The following is a 17,404-nucleotide window of genomic DNA, read 5'->3' as shown; positions in this document are numbered from 1 at the left end:
AATTAGAATATTGTGAAAAGGTTCAATATTGAAGACACCTGGTGCCACACTCTAATCAGCTAATTAACTCAAAACACCTGCAAAAGCCTTTAAATGGTCTCTCAGTCTAGTTCTTTAGACTACACAATCATGGGGAAGACTGCTGACTTGACAGTTGTCCAAAAGACGACCACTGACACCTTGCACAAGGAGGGCAAGACACAAAAGGTCACTGCTAAAGAGGCTGGCTGTTCACAGAGCTCTGTGTCCAAGCACATTAAATAGAGAGGCGAAGGGAAGGACAAGATGTGGTAGAAAAAAAGTGTACAAGCAATAGGGATAACCGCACCCCGGAGAGGACTGTGAAACAAAACCCATTCAAAAATGTGGGGGAGATTCACAAAGTGGACTGCAGCTGGAGTCAGTGCTTCAAGAACCACCACGCACAGACGTATGCAAGACATGGGTTTCAGCTGTCGCATTCCTGGTGTCAAGCCACTCTTGAACAAGAGACAGCGTCAGAAGCGTCTCGCCTGGGCTAAAGACAAAAAGGACTGGTCCGCTGCTGAGTGGTCCAAAGTTATGTTCTCTGATGAAAGTAAATTTTGCATTTCCTTTAGAAATCAAGGTCCCAGAGTCTGGAGGAAGAGAGGAGAGGCACAGAATCGACGTTGCGTGAGATCCAGTGTAAAGTTTCCACAGTCAGTGATGGTTTGGGGTGCCATGTCATCTGCTGGTGTTGGTCCATTGTGTTTTCTGAGGTCCAAGGTCAACACAGCAGTCTACCAGGAAGTCGTAGAGCACTTCATACTTCCTGCTGCTGACGAACTTTATGGAGATGCAGATTTCATTTTCCAACAGGACCTGGCACCTGCACACAGTGCCAAAGCTACCAGTACCTGGTTTAAGGACCATGGTATCCCTGTTCTTGATTGGCCAGCAAACTCGCCTGACCTTAACCCCATAGAAAATCTATGGGGTATTGTGAAGAGGAAGATGCAATACGCCAGACCCAACAATTCAGAAGAGCTGAAGGCCACTATCAGAGCAACATGGACTCTCATAACACCTGAGCAGTGCCACGCCGCATTGCTGCAGTAATCCAGGCCAAAGGAGCCCCAACTAAATATGGAGTGCTGTACATGCTCATACTTTTCATGTTCATACCTTTCAGTTGGCCAACATTTCTAAAAATCCTTTTTTTTGCATTGGTCTTAATTGATATTCTAATTTTCCGAGATACTGAATTTGGGACTTTCATTAGTTGTCAGTTATAATCATCAATATTAAAAGAAATAAACATTTGAAATACATCAGTCTGTGTGTAATGAATGAATGTAATATGCAAGTTTCACTTTTTGAATGGAATTACTGAAATAAATCAACTTTGTCATGATATTCTAATTTATGACCAGCACCTGTAATACACTTATACAACACTATTTAAACAAGGAAAAGTGGGTACCAATAGACCATACTTGTTCAGCTGTGGAAGGAGTAGTAAATGGCTTTGAATATTGTATAGAGTAACAGGAAGCACTCTGGAATACCAGCTTGAGTATAAGTAATAGTAAGCACATTGGGGTTTTAATGGTCAGTGCAATGAGTATGCTCTTCAACCAAATTCTTAAAACAAAACACAAAGATTCTTTTACAGGGAAGAAATGCAGCTACAACAGGAAGCAGCAGAAATCTCTTGTTTTCTGCTCTTTGATGTCAACACCTGCATTAAAAGTGTTGATTGACTAATTACTAAGCTTGATGCCGATGCTATGACCTTTGTCAAATGTAATTTTTAAGCATACATGCACAATGTTCTCCTTCATAAGAATAGTACAAGAATTATAACTTCAATTTCAAAATAAAATACTGGCACGTTTGCATAGACATTACACATTCAAAACCCTAGACAGTCTAAAAAATAACTAGCAAAGTATCTATTAGTTGCATCTCTACTCAATATACAAAATGACAAACAAGTGCCAATATTTCTTCCACTGTCAAGTTATGCTAAGTTTATAAAAGCAGCAGCGAGATGGAATAAGACTGGCACTCCAAAACTCCTTTTACACAAATCCAGGGTAACTATATGTAATACATACACCACTGGTCAAAACTTAGAACATATCAGTTTTTCTTCACATTCAATCAGTTGAAATACAACGAATGACCTAAAATGGTGAAAAATTAAGCAGTAAACTCTTGACTGGTAGTGTACGTAGGACAATTGTTATGCAAATATGTATTTAAAAGCTTTAATACCTATATACCTGTAGGTAATCATATCTTTAATATCTAGATTCAACTAAACTTTGTACACTATAAATGCCTTTTTTAAAAAACAGTTTGCTGTGCATAATTATAGAGTTCAGTCAAATTAAAACACACCACAAAAATTAACACCAACACATCCTCACGTAAGTACTTGAAGTGGATATGACATTGCAAATTTCAAGATCTGTATAAATAGTGTGTTATACTGTCAGTTTATTTAACCTAACTAAAGGAGTCATTATAAGAAATAATAATCAGGCTCAGGACTAATGCCTCAGCATAAGCTATCTTTGGGTCTGAATTAAATGCCTGTTATATTGGCAAGAAGATCATTCTAGAGTTTAGGGGTTCTACAGCTAAAGGATCAGCCTCCTAAATCAGCTTCCATTACCCCATAAATGTAAAGACCAGCACTTGAACTGCAGAGTATATATTCACAAGTATAGGCATTAAAAATTCTGCATGATATGTGGAAGGGTTAAGCATTTTATGGGACTAAAGAACTGGAGTTACACATATGTACTAATTCTAATTATGATGCTTGGTGTTGTGTTTTGAATTAACTCTTATGAGGCAACTGAAAAATTAGAGCAACCTGACAAATTAAAATAGCAGTCCTTATTGGTAGACATGTAGAAATTAGATGTAAAGACTACGAATATTAAAAAAAACACACACAAGGCATATCCTGTGATGAGAAAGTACTTTTCTAGGCTATATTGCCCATAACCCCCAACCCCTCCCTCCCGCAAGATGTTCCCCCTCAGAGTTGGGACACATTTCTCTTTCATGTATCCATAGTTATATACAATGCCTACAGACAGACGTGTGAAAATCTATACCTTTTGTCACATACCAAGTAAAATAAAGTTCACTTTTTCTAGCTATAATGTACACATTATAACCCTCTTTGTCTATGTGAAAACAAGATTCTAAAACATTTGACAATTATTAAAAATCAGTTAGTGATATAAGTGGTTTGGTAAAGTGATCATACCCATAGAATGCACCATTCCAAATTTAATCAAATACAACCAATCAGCAGTCAGATCAAGCACTCGGGTAATTGTCCCACTGGACATCAATTGTAGCGGTGTTGAATAAAACTAGCTCTCTTGAAGATTTCAGAACTAGTACTATAAAAGGTTCTGAAAAAGAAGCCAACATGGTTGGGAAAGTGCTGTCAAAAGGCCTCAGGAAAAATGTTGTGCCTTTCCACAAGTTAGGAGATTTCAAAGATTTCAAAGGCTTTAGCTATCCTTCCGGGTACACTGTTCAAAGCATTATTAAGAAGTGCAAGGTGTAAAACACCACTAAAACATTGGACAGAGGGCCTGATGTAGGCAAACTGGATGACCAAGCTAGCAGGGCATTGATCAAAGAGGCTACCAACAGGGCAAAAGCAACTTTAAAGGACTTACGAGGCCTCATGGCTGGGACTGGTTGATCTGTGCATGTGATGTGACAACAATTTCTCAAGCTATACACAAAGCTGGCCTATATGGCAGGGTGGCAACAAAGAAACCTTTTCTGAAAAAGTGCCTCATTCAGTCCGATTTGCTCTATGCAGAAATACACCTGGGAGATTCTGCTGCCATGTAGAAAAAGGTGCTATGGTCAAATGAGACAAAAATTGACCTTTTTGGATTAAACTCCAACCTCAATGTTTGTCAAAAAACAACAACAACATTTATTTATATAGCACATTTTCATACAAATAATGTAGCTCAAACTGCTTTACATGATGAAGAAAAATAAAAAAGAAAGAATTAAAATAAAATAACATTAATTAACAGAGTAAGAGTAAGGTCCGATGGCCAGGGAGGACAGAAAAAAAAAAAAAACTCCAGATGGCTGGAGAGAAAAAAATAAAATCTGCAGGGGTTCCAGACCATGAGACCACCCAGCCCTGCCAAAAAAAACTAAAACAGCACACCATCCAAAACACATAATGCTGCTACCGCCATGCTTCACAGTGGGTATAATGTTCTGAGGGTGTTTCTCTTCAGCAGGGACTGGACAATTGATCAGGAATGAAGTGAAAATAGATGCTGCCAAGCACGCCCAAATTCTTGAGGAAAATCTGCACCCTTCTGCTAGACCGCTGAAGGTGGGTACATCATTCACCATCCAACATGACAACGATCCTAAATATACTGTCAAAAGAACAACCCAGTGGCTTAAGAATATGAAGATGGATGTACCAGAGTGACCAAGTCAGAGCCCTGACGTAAATCCAATAGATGATCTGTGGATGGACTGGGGGAGAAGTCCATTGGCACTCACCATGGAATGTGACTGAACTGGAACAAGTCTGCAAAGAAGAATAAGCAAACATTCCCCAATCTAGGTGTGCAACACTAGTATAGATATATCCAAAAAGATTAATGGATGTAATTATGGCAAATGATGGCTCTGCCAAGTATTAATTCAGGGGATTGATGACTTTTCTAACCCCGTCAATCTTGTTTTTCATATTTTAATTAAATTTCTGAATTGGTCACTGTCTCTTCAATAGTTTGATGTTGCAAGGCAACATTTGTAAATAAAGCTGTCAAAAGTTCTTTTGAACATGGTTTTTGATTTCAATCCGTATGACAAATCTATTTCAAAAGGGAGTGATGACTTTGAATAGTAGATCCATGTTAAGTGTGGGGACGTTAAACTAGAGTAGTAAAACTAAGTAAAATGTGGATGTGAATTTATGATAAAGGACTAGCCTACTCTTGTACTAGTTTAAGTAGACACCCACCCCCCCAAAGTGTACCATGACCTCCATGCATCTAGCAAAATTATTTGCTGCTAATCAGTCATGGCCAGTGCTTCAACTTCAGTTGTGTTCAAATAAAAAGAACTTCCATAGATGTCACACATAAAATGCAAACAACTATTTTACTGAACCTGATATGGTAGACTAACAGTTCAAAACAGCATTTTTACTAGTGTTAGGATCTAAACATATTTTAGCTTTCATTAGGAAACAACAGCTGCTCATTTTTTTATACTAGCAAGCAAAATTTAAAAGGTCAGATTACGATTACCTGGAGTGGTGTCAGTGGCCAAAAAACTATTCATAACTCTCATGCTATACATTAGAAGCACAGTAAGGTTTAAAAATTCAGGTTAAAGTAGCAGCAAGAATCTTTCTGCCTACATTCCGAAGCAGTAACAAGGGAGCATATAACAGGTCAGAGAAAGACCGAGCAACTGGCTTACTTCAAAATCTAAGAATAAACAGAAAGCTAGAAGGACGGACAGAGGATGTACAAGACAAGTTGGCGTTCAGCAAATGACCAAGAGATTATAAACCTCCATGTACTGTAAACATTACAAACAAAGGAGTAAAAGTAGGAAGGCAGTTGTTAACAGCACTGTAACTGACTTATTGATGACCAGGCTAAGTTTCCAAGTGCAGTAAGAAGTATTTAAAGAATTGTAGACAGCTCTGCAGATATCAAGCAACTATGACAAGCATCCAGTACACACACTAAACTACAACAAAAATACTGTTCGCACAAGAAGCTGGAGAACAGTGCTTTGTTAGTTGGATACATGAATAAGAAGGATGGAAACTGGCATTTGAAATACAAATATTTGCCTTCAATGAAGAAAATAAACTGTAATCATGGAGACAAGGGAGATCATCAATGGAAATAATGAAAAGTAAACAACAGAAAGCATCTTTTGCACAGATATGCTGTTTTTCGAATACCACAGAAAACTCCGCTGGATTCTGTGGCAACAATATTAAAGAAGGCAATGACAAACCTAGGACATGCAGAACAAAACTGAACTTCGGAGAAATTCAAAGAACCGTACCTAACAGGACTTTTGTATTTTAACATTCTAAAATATGGATGCTGAAATATCAATACTTTATAGTCAATAAAGAGATATATATGTCTGCATTACTTTTATGCTAACTGGAACTCAGACTGCTGCCACTTCAGAGTGTGGTGTACAAAACAACTCCATTACATCTCCACATTTTATAAGGTTGTGCTGTGAATCTTCTAGGACTGCACATCGATAATGTTAAATCTTATCACATTTAACTACTGTAAAATCCTATGGGGGTGGGGGGTGCCCATTTTAACCATTACAACTCAAAAATAATGCTTTGTTACTTAATTTTTACTTAACTCCATTATGGATTCTTCCAATTCTACCTTTTTGGTGACAATAAGACAATATGCTGTATGAATACAGTAAATGTTGCCATAATGTCTCAGCATTACCAAATGAGGATGCCATCATTTACAACAAACCATAGACTACTTTATGCTTTCATCATGCCGAGGTTGACAAAAGCTCATTTAAGCTGAGACACAGAATGCATATGTTTGGTTAACATCCATAATGTTTGTATGAAAAGAGACAAACATCTGACTTTTATGACAGGTGATTTATGTAAAAAAAGTGTCCTCTTACTGCAAGCTGAAATTAATATGGACAGTAACATTATACAAAAGTATTCCTCTCCCACAAAAGTACTGTGCTATATGTAGACATATTTGACAGGAATGCCAGGTTCATGCTTGATTATTTCTTGTTAAAGGCTCTGCATAAAAGACATTCTGAAAAACGCTAAACATGACCAAAAGCAGCAACAATACTTTTGAGTAAATACATTTATAGCTTCTTTGCTTTTTAGATCACAATTTTGTTGTCAAATTGATTTGTAGGGTTCTCCTTATAAAGGATTAGAAACTACTACAGCAAAAACTGAAATGCAAATCAAAGGATAAAACTCTTCATCACGGATACTCCAAGCAATTCTTTCCCACTTTATTTTGGTGCAAGTTTGCTATAATACCCTCAAGATATCAGTGTAGGGGACTGGCCTACCTGTAGTACCCAAAACATATCTGACAAACCAATGTGAGAGAGATTATACATATTACTTGATCGTTTAACAATTACACCCTGCAAACCCTTTCTGTTCTATTCAGATTTTCAATGGACTGGAAATAGAAAGAACAGCTGATAAATGTCTTGTGGGGTTTAACTTGTATTAGTAACACACAGCATCACTTCGATAGCAAGAATAAAAGACTCCATTACCCAATCATTTTCTTAGTTCTTAAATTGTACCTAGTGACACCAGAGGACCCTTGTCACATGAGGCTAGAGATCACCCCATTGTTAATGGGTGCAATTCAGGAACCAACCTTGAACAGAGCCCTAACCCAGCTCAGTACACTCAAGCTCGCACACGTCGATCCAGGGCTAGTGAATCTAAAGCATGATACAAGAGTGAAACCCTGTTGGGGGCTCAAATGCTACACAGACAAAAAGCACATGAAGAGCTCAACCCTGGATTCAGTATTACGACTCCACAATTGTATTGTATCAACAGAATACAAAATCTTGCTTTTGGTTGAAGAATAAAAAGCAACTATGCAACAAGATGCACAATAACGTTTATTGAATCTTGTAGAAATTCCCAAACTGAAATTGGTACTATAGAAAAGCTGTCAGCACATCACTCTTAAAAGTAACAAGTAGTAAGTCTTACATCAAGAAATCTTACTCCAAACCATAATATTGTATGTCTCATAAAGGATCAGTAAATAGTACAGTCCATGAAGTATATTAATAAAAACACTAAATAAATTATTTTTCAAATAATGTAGTTACTGAGTGGTTCTCACATGACCATCTACCAACAATGTCTTTAATAATAAATACTAGTACTACATTTATAAAGTGCCTTTCCCGTGCTCAAAGTCTTTTGAAATTGCAAATTGCTGCTACTAAACTGAAGATAAACAGTCCTGACTGCAGGACATCACATGGTTATAACTGCAGAATATCACCAGAATACCACTTTATAAATGTTTATCCTGCAGGAGATGTACAAATTAAGAGGCCTTCACCTTAGTGTTCAAATTGTTTGAGGGATATATGTCAGAATTACCCAATCAGGCCATCCAAAATGTGGCTGGGTTACAACATATAAAAGGCAGGCTTTTATTCTTCTTTAAAAATAGAAGAAAGAAATACTGCAGAATTTAACAGTCTGCATTACTCATAATACACAGCGTGCTCCAATCTGTTCAAAACTAGAGTGCCTCACCGATAGCGACAAAGTTAAACTTGACGCGAAAACACTTCAACTTCAAGCACATATTTACATATTAAATCTTCTCTCTTCAGCACAAGCTGTATGGTGCATTTTTAAAATTCATAATTTCTGACATTTATAAAATTCAAAACCTATAGGCGCAAATAGTAAGAGTTCAGAGTAAAAGGAGAATATTTGTACTGATTTTAAGAATTAAAATGACCTGTTTAAGAATTACATAAACCCCCCCTCCCCAAAATTAAATGGCCATGACCCAAGAAACAAAAATAAACCACAGATTCAGTGGTACTATCTTCAGCTATATTACTACATGTTCTATGCGTATGCAAGTCACATCTCTAGAAAAAGAAAAAAAATTATATAGGTGATAGAGTATTGCATGAATAGCACATTCATCATCACCTGTAAAACTGGTCTTTTGACACTAGTATTGAAAAAGTACACACAGCAGGCAGCTTGTGTGGTTTGAGTACTAATGAGCAAGGGCCACACCGAGCAATTTGGCACTAATCTACACAGCAAAACTTTAAGCAACACAATGGATAAGTTTGGTATTTTTAACTAATTTTTGTACAATTGTGGCATGCTATCATCTGTCTCAGATTCTTTAAGTTGTATATCTTAATTTACTTATTTATTTTTTTTAATTTATGCAGCTTATAATTATAGCCAACTGGGCATTATTTAAAACATGAAACAACAGGTTTAAAACAAATCAAACATGTCCAACCCAAAGCAAATAACCACACAAGACATGCCTTCTACATATTACATAACTTATGACATTGAAAACAATGCTGAAAATAATGCCAAAAAGCTGTGCTAAAATTATGTTTGGTGAGAAGGAGAAAACAGCAACTAGGTTAGGTAGATTTGTAAACAAACTGAAGTGGATGCAATGGTGCCAATTTATATGTACCCCATGGGATAGCTAAATATGCATATTTTACCACAAAATAGTGAGGCAGCTTAAATGATATGTAAATGCACCCATTCAGAACGGCGGGGGAGAAATTTAGTCTAACCATGAGCCCTTTCAGAAATGCCTACTCTTTGAGACACTGGTTAGCAGCACATAGACAAAATGCTGATAACCAGTACGCTACAAGGATACAGCAGAGTATATTTGAGCATGCATTGTGAAGGCAGTGAAAGCTCACATCTGCATGGCCATAATGTGACATGTCAACCAGCCAACTAAGTATGCTTCAGCTTCACAACATCAATAATTAAACTTATTCCAGTTAAAAGTTGTCCACTTGGTCCTTTCAGCCTCAACTGCATCTTCCAATTTTCAGAAAATTTAAAAAGATCTCCTGAAATACAGACTTAAAATTGGCCAAACACTCATCACTACGTCAAATTTATAGTGTTACAAATCAAGATGATCGCGTGTCCCTGACCTCACTGCAGCTACAGACTGTACATACATTTTACCACACTCACTCAACCCAAAGAACACCTTTTAATTTCTCAAGCCAGCTCAGTTTTAACTCCTCATTTGTGTATTTAGACTTAAGCTCTGCAAGGAAAACAATTCATCTTTATCACTTAAAGGTTACAAAGGTTAAAATAAAAAGTGCAAAAAACTATACCTAACTTTTGCATTAATGCTAACCACCTTACACCCACCAGAGTTAAACGGAATAACTCAATGCAGCACTTACTCAAATTTTTGTCTCTTTCTCTGAAAGCATCATGAACTTAATATATGACCAATTTTAAAAAATGAAAAGATCAATGTATTACTTCAAAATGTGTGTATATATATTATATATATACACATACACACATACATACACATACACACATACATACACATACATACATACATACATACATACACACACACACACACACACACATACATACAGTAGATCAAAAAGGTTGTTTTCATTTATACAGTTTGATATAGTTTTTGCTTCACGTCTGCATGGGTGTTCTATCCATATTACTAAACGAGAATGGTAAACCGGATATGGAAGCAGGGACATGCCCGTGGATGCAAAAGACAGTGCGCAAGCGCCACACAAAGCCCCCCCCATAGTGAAATGGGAGAGACTACGCACGTGCGCAGGCGCCACACAACACTCTTGTCCAGATTTAGTATGCCTGTTACCATCAAGAGAGCTCATGTTTATTCTTTTGTAACGAAAATACACACCTTATTACCAAACCCACTATGTTTTCTTAGCATTCCAAAAACTGTTCTACTGAAATTGCATACTGATGCATGCAACACTACACACACTCGCTGCTTTTCAATGCTTGTCCCCTGCTATAACAAAAAAGGTAAATAAAAGTGTAGTCTGGTACACTGTGTGTATAACACACTGAATATAAACATAAAAGTGACTTTGCATAAAGACAGAGAGGCTTTGAAAGAGGCATGGTCGATTCAACTGATCAAAATGACAGATCCCACCACTAATGGAGCAACCAGTCCCTACCTTGTTGAAGTGAAGAAGTCACAGAGCCAGATTCAGTTGTGAAAGTAGTGATTATTCACACAGTAACCTGGAGGTGCCTGTCAGGCAGAAATAAGCAGAGATTAATTTTATTAATAGAAAAAATAAAATAGATTCAGAATCATACTTAATCTAATTTTGGGGGTACAGTGAGCTACAACCTATGCTAGAAAAAACTGGCACATGGTACAATGCAGCAGCCCTAGAAAAGAGCATTCTATCCACCAAGCCCACTCACGTGCACACCTGCACTCACAAAGGGTTGATATGGCATTGGCAATCAACCCAGCGCACAGGTCTGTGGGGATGTGGAAAAAAAGCAACTAGAAGTTGCAAACACAAAGCACTCTACAGGAGAGATATTCAAAAAGATGGCTGTACTCCAGATATCACTTCAAAAAGAACAAAAACAGACAAATATGTAAAGATCTGGACAAATTTTACAAAAATCCATTTCTTTGCTCTGCCTGCAAGAGATGAATCACATGTGTCTGAGTGGCGAGTTATACACTCAAGCTGACAATCAGATTCTACTATACAGAATTTGCATTACAATTTACAATACAAGGGTGGAAAAAAATGGTTGAAAAATGAAAATGGATGGACGTATGGATAACTGAAAAGAGTGCACACCTTTGCTATCTAGTTGCGCCTCACTTTTTTGTCCATATAGTACTGGAGCGAAGTCAAGAATGAAGGAAACTTCCCATAAAATATACAGTCGCATTAGCTTCAATAAATGAATGACCTGCCAAAAAACTTGATCACCCAGAAACAAACCAAAATTAATGGAAAAAAATAAATTACAATTGTAAAAGTACAATCTGTCAAAACAGGCAATTCAACACTGTCACTTTAGGAGGAGCCGCAATTTACTCCTAGACGTTAGCTTTATGAGTCACTGAGCTATCAGAATCTAGCATTTTAGGGTACCATTTTTATTAATGTTTTTTCTTAAACACTAGCTCAAATTTTCTGTTCAAAAGTATTAACATTATTTTAAACTTTATTCTAAAAATATAAACAAATGCTTCACTACCTATACTTTATATCTACTATAAAATAAAATACTACTGTGTGTATGGGTGTGTGTCTAGACAGGTGTACAGTCATATGAAAAAGTTTGGGAACCCCTCTTAATTCTTTGGATTTTTGTTTATCATTGCCTGAGCTTTCAAAGTAGCAACTTCCTTTTAATATCTGACATGCCTTATGGAAGCAGTAGTATTTCAGCAGTGACATCAAGTGTATTGGATTAACAGAAAATATGCAATATGAATCATAAAATTAAGACAGGTGCATAAATTTGGGCACCCCAACAGAGATATTACATCAATACTTAGTTGAGCCTCCTTTTGTAAATATAACAGCCTCTAGACGCCTCCTATAGCTTTTGAGGAGTGTCTGGATTCTGGATGGAGGTATTTTTGACCATTCTTCCATACAAAAACTCTCCAGTTCAGTTCAATTTGATGGCTGCCGAGCATGGACAGCCTGCTTCAAATCATCCCATAGATTTTCGATGATATTCAAATCAGGGGACTGTGACAGCCATTCCAGAACATTGTATTTCTCCCTCTGCATGAATGCCTTTTTAGATTTTGAACTGTGTTTTGGGTCATTGTCTTGTTGGAATATCCAACCCCTGCGTAACTTCAACTTTGTGACTGATGCTTGAACATTATCTTGAAGAATTTGTTGATATTGGGTTGAACTCATCCAACCCTCGACTTTAACAAGGTCCCCAGTCCTTGAACTACCCCACAGCATGATGGAACCTCCACCAAATTTGACAGTAGGCAGCAGATGTTTTTCTTGGAATGCGGTGTTCTTCAGACATGAAAAGCGCTTTTTTTATGACCGAATAACTCAATTTTTGTCTCATCAGTCCAAAGCACTTTGTTCCAAAATGAATCTGGCTTGTCTAAATGAGCATTTGCATACAACAAGCGACTGTTTGTGGCGTGAATGCAGAAAGGGCAGTCAAGTGTTATGAAAACATACAAGTTTGTTTTCCAGTGCATATATTAAATTAATAAACAAGAACATGTCAACATTAAAATGACTGCAATCTCCAGGCAGAGGGGAGGTCAGCCTTCAATTCCAGGCCAGCAATGAAACAAGATGCAACAGAACTTATCCATCAATCTAGGTCAGTCCACAAGTACATTCTGTTAAACAGTTAATTGTGACACACTGCTAGTGTTGGGGGAGTTATCAAAAACAAAAGAAAAGTTTTGCAGTGATTACAGGCACACTGTAGTTATGGAAGTTCTAATGAAAACACCTCAACAGGAGGTTCTTCCCCGTCTTATTACTACTCCTAATCTTGACCCACTTCAATTTACATACTGACCAAACAAATCTGTGGACAATGCCATAAATACGAGCCTATGCTTTGAGAAAAAGCATCAACATTGTAAAAAAAAAAACTTCAAACCAAAGTACTGTTTATTTCAGCAATGCATTTAAAATCATTGTCCCCAAAATGTTGTTAACTAAACCTCTTCATACTTGAACTGAATGCTTCTATCAGTAAATGACCTTAAAGTCTCCTGGCAAATATGAAATTATGTTTGGATGAGCCCCCACCTCTCAAACTGCCCATATCAGGATATGTGCCTCTCAAGGTTGTGTACTTTTTCCCCTATACACCAATGATTGCATGTCCACTGACTGTTCAGTAAAAATCATTAAGTTTGCCAATGAAACTTCCACCATTGGAAGGCGTCTTCTGCCTTAGTAGGATACAAATAACCCGTAATCAATAGCACCAAAACAGTAGAAATGGTATTTGATTTTCACAATCAGCAGTCAGAACTCACACCCCCCTTTAAAAATTAACCAGTCTACAGTCAATATGATTAAATCCTTCAAATTCTTGGTCATAACTATCAAATACACTCTCAGCTGGGACAGTAACATCACTTCCAAAACTAAAAATGGTCAGCAGCAGATGTATTTTCTGCACTGACTAAATAAACTAGAAATGTAAAAGCCCAACCTACTTTAATTCTACATATATGAAAGTGTAATCACAGTCTTCATTGTTGTCTAATGTGGCTCAGCAACGGTCTACTGCAAAAAAAACAAAAAAACAACACATGCTGCGAGGTCTAAGAAAATAATTGTGCGAATCAATCTGTTGCAGAGCTCTATACATCTAGGGTCACAAACCATGTCATTAGTGACTCGTCTCACCCAGGTCACCACTTGTTCCAAAAACTCCCCTCTGGTAAACTCCTAAGGTCAACTGAAACTAACGGACATCTAAACGGATTATTTCCTAGAGCCTTAGTACTCACAAACCATTAATATACTTCATATACTGTATGAAGGTGCGCATGTGCAGACACATTTGATACATACACACGCTTTCATTTGCATTCAACTGTTTATAATGTGCTTGGCTTAACTTGTATTACTTGTAGGTGGTGTGTTCTGGTCTGAGCAGCTCCAGCGCTACCAAGGTAAATTCCTGTAAATAAAGTACTGGCAAATAAAAGCGGTTCAGATTCCAATTCAAAGACACCTCGTGCGCTCATCCACTTCGCCAATACAAAACAGTTTCTGATGAACACGCTCTCATGTGGGAGACCGCTACTCAAACGTGCCTCAAGCTAATAAAGCGCTACCACACGTTAAGCAGTTAAAAAAATTTTGCATACCGACGTCCCAACGACAAAACATCAAATCACAGACTTACAGAAGAAGATGCTGAAAACCCCGGCCGCGCCCGCAGACTTCCCCAGGCAGGTGTGCAGCGGGACTGAAGTGTGGTGTAGATGGCGCGCAATATCCGATTCGCAGTCCAGCCATTTGAATCCGATCGTTAAAACACAACGCAGGAAATTAGGGCCAGAACGGCGACTTCCCGTCATCTTCCGTGTTGCCACCATGCGCCCCCTTTTTTATAGGAATACCGTTGGTACGACAACATCGACGTAGTCTCCGCAGTCTCGTTATCCACTGAACTTCTCATTTCAATAGCTGAATTACCAGCTATGATCGCCTTTTACCGCTCGCCTCGACAAAGTAACGCGGGGGCGCAAACAGCTAGCAAACCTCAAATGCCCCATATTTTACGCAGGATAGAAAAGCTACTAGTGAAGTCTGAAGGAAATGGAGAAAATATTACATTCTGCGCACCTGTGGGCGTGTAAAATTGTACTGCACGGCACCAAGGAAATGCGCCGACAGAGTCGAGCCATTCCGAAAGCACTTAGCCCGCGCAGGACAAAGAGCCGGGCCGGCGTTCTCAGCTCAGCCGCACATCCATTCACACCGCAACCAAACAAAACAAGCCGAAAAACTCACGCCGGAGAGCGCGCCTTGGGCCACATCCAAGACGCCACGGCTTTCCTTGCTTGCCAGTTCCTTACCTTGGTTATTTCGAAATTCTATAATGGCCTCTATGGACTAGGATTTGAACGTTTTGTCTTTATTTTATCTCGGGACAAAAAACCCCCCCGAAGTTTCCCTCCTGAAAAGAACACCGAAATTCACCCAGGCTAAATAGGACCCTTCACGCCGTGCCAGGCCTATGCCTGTTGTATTGTACTAAACGATTTCGTTAAGTTCCGTTTTTTATGGATACCAAGGCCTGCTCCCGTTATTTTAAAATTTTAAACAAGAAGTTTTAATTCATGTTACAGAGTGTTAACTTGAACACATTGTGCGCTGTTGATTGTATATATTATACGTGTAGTGTGATATTTTTAACTAAAACGTCAACAGCGATAAACAGAATATTACAACACTGAAACGAGCAACGATATGAAATGTTAACTTAATTCTACCATCTATATTATTAAAAATAGATGGGACTTCATAAATCCTTTCACACAGGCACATACTTGGACTACTAAAAATTTAAAGGAGCCGCGTTCGTAGCCAGAGGGAGTGTCTACAAATTCCCGTGTTACTTTCTGATGAGAAGAGTATTGTGTGTGTGATCACGGCAAACGACGAGGAATGTTCATTATTTGTGTATGTCGAACTTATCATTCGCTATAAAATGGTAGTGACGAATTAAGAAACAGTAATGTAGTCATTATTTCAATGTGGGGAAGAAATACAGACGGCCCTATATTCTAAAAAGCGTCAGCTCCCGTAAGGTTAAATAAGTCTGGAGGTAAAAAAAAAAATCGCTCCGCTACAACTGGTAGCCATATAATAAGTGGAAAATGTCTGGAGGTACAAAAGAAAGAGATACCTGCTACAATTAGCAGCCATTGATTAAGTTTGGGATGTCTGTAAGTAAAAAAGAAAAGCGAGCTCCGACAAAACTGGCATTCGCGGAATAGATTTAAGATGTCTGGAGGCAACATTCAAAGAAAGAGAAAGAAAGCTCCGCTACAACTGACAGTCATAGAACATGTTTAAAACGACGAAAAGCACACGTCCTGGTGTGGAGCTTCTTACACAAAATAAAGAAAACGATAAGCGTTTTACAGTGAAGACTAGACCAATAGTTCGTGCAAGATGAGAAGAATCTAGACTGTTGACTGTCTTAGCAACTAAAACTTAAACTCGTTACGGGCACGACGGAAAACTCCGACGGCTTGTTCTCCCCGCGGTGCATTTCTTCTGCGAACCGCCAGGTTTGAAAGGCAGAAGTCATGTAAACCAGCGTGATTTACTGTATACTGTTAAAGAGTACTGGCAGGTGAAGTGAGTCACTCGGGGCATGGGCATCCACTGAAAAGGAGGGTGGGATGAAATATCCACCCTCCCTTTTCTGTGAATCGCAAATTTAAGGAACATACATAGAGGCCGGCAGTTCTATTAAGTGAGGTAAACAGTTTATCTGGTTGATATTCAAGAACGATATTAGAAAATAACCCCACTGACATCGGATTTTTTTTTTATTTTAAAAACAGTTTTTGCAATAAGCAGTTTTAAATTGGTGAGATTATATTCCAATAAACGGGCAACTGTAAGATTGCAAGGTTAGAGACCGTGGGGTCCTGCACGCAAGGAAACCTTAACATCCATCCATTTTCCAACCCGCTGAATCCGAACATAGGGTCACGGGGGTCTGCTGGAGCCAATCCCAGCCAACACAGGGCACAAGGCAGGGAACCAACCCACCGCAGGACACACACAAACACACCCACACACCAAGCACACACTAGGGCCAATTTAGAATCGCCAATCCACCTAACCTGCATGTCTTTGGACTGTGGGAGGAAACCGGAGCGCCCGGAGGAAACCCACGCAGACACGGGGAGAACATGCAAACTCCACGCAGGGAGGACCCGGGAAGTGAACCCGGGTCCCCAGATCTCCCAACTGCGAGGCAGCAGCGCTACCCACTGCGCCACCGTGCCGCCAAACCTTAACATATGGGACAGAAAACGGGAGTGGTGGCAGTCGCCGGTATCCGGAAGGTTTCTGGTTCGAATCCCCGTTACAACCAAAGGAGATCCTGCTCTGGTGGGCCCTTGAGCAAGGCTCTTAACTTGCAGTGCTTCAGGAGCATTGTAGGATGGCTGACAGTGCGTTCTGATCCGAGGGGGTATGCAAAAACAAACAAATTCGTAATACAATAAATTGTATAAGGCGAATTAAAGAAAAGAAAAAAATACCAAAT

General features: G+C 38.7%; 1 protein-coding gene across 2 annotated transcripts in view; it reads right to left on the bottom strand.

The window, feature by feature from the left end:
- The window catches only part of ube2ia (ubiquitin-conjugating enzyme E2Ia), a 39,990-nt gene extending 24,642 nt beyond the window's left edge, over positions 1–15,348 (bottom strand). The window contains exons 1-2 of one of the 2 annotated variants that reach the window (XM_028814466.2): positions 15,192–15,346; positions 10,792–10,868 (exon numbers count right to left, since the gene is read on the bottom strand). The gene's annotated coding sequence lies outside the window, so the exon portion shown is untranslated. Of the gene's footprint in view, positions 1–10,791; positions 10,869–15,191 lie in introns of both variants that reach the window. The other variant, XM_028814467.2, reaches the window with a different exon arrangement.
- Between the last annotated feature and the right edge of the window lie 2,056 nt (positions 15,349–17,404).

Source organism: Erpetoichthys calabaricus, chromosome 11 (genome assembly GCF_900747795.2).
Source record: "Erpetoichthys calabaricus chromosome 11, fErpCal1.3, whole genome shotgun sequence".
Classification (NCBI taxonomy): domain Eukaryota; kingdom Metazoa; phylum Chordata; class Cladistia; order Polypteriformes; family Polypteridae; genus Erpetoichthys; species Erpetoichthys calabaricus.
The sequence above is the reverse complement of the archived record's forward strand: the minus strand, read 5'-3'. Positions and strand labels throughout refer to the sequence as shown.